The sequence below is a fragment of the Malurus melanocephalus genome, unplaced genomic scaffold (genome assembly GCF_030028575.1).
Source record: "Malurus melanocephalus ecotype Western Australia unplaced genomic scaffold, MMel_1.1 scaffold_306, whole genome shotgun sequence".
Lineage (NCBI taxonomy): Eukaryota > Metazoa > Chordata > Aves > Passeriformes > Maluridae > Malurus > Malurus melanocephalus.
In genome coordinates this window covers 798,036-798,326 of record NW_026623538.1, presented here as the reverse complement: position 1 = coordinate 798,326, position 291 = coordinate 798,036, and positions in this window count along the sequence as shown.

The following is a 291-nucleotide window of genomic DNA, read 5'->3' as shown; positions in this document are numbered from 1 at the left end:
CTAACATTAAAGAGTGGCAAAAAAAATTATCTCCAGGAATGCATGTCAACATAGCAGGTTTTAAGATACTGATAGACACTTTCTCTTTATAATAGCACTGCTTGCTAGGCATATAAAAATCCAAAAATATTTTACCAACTGCCTTCTTCTGATGAACAGATGAAAAGTTAAATAAAATGAGAAGTACGCATGATGTATTTTTTTCCCAGCTCCTCCAGGTTAAATTTTTCATTAATTTATTGTCTTGGTGAGATTATTGCTATTAGTATGTAAGATAATGAAAAATTTGCA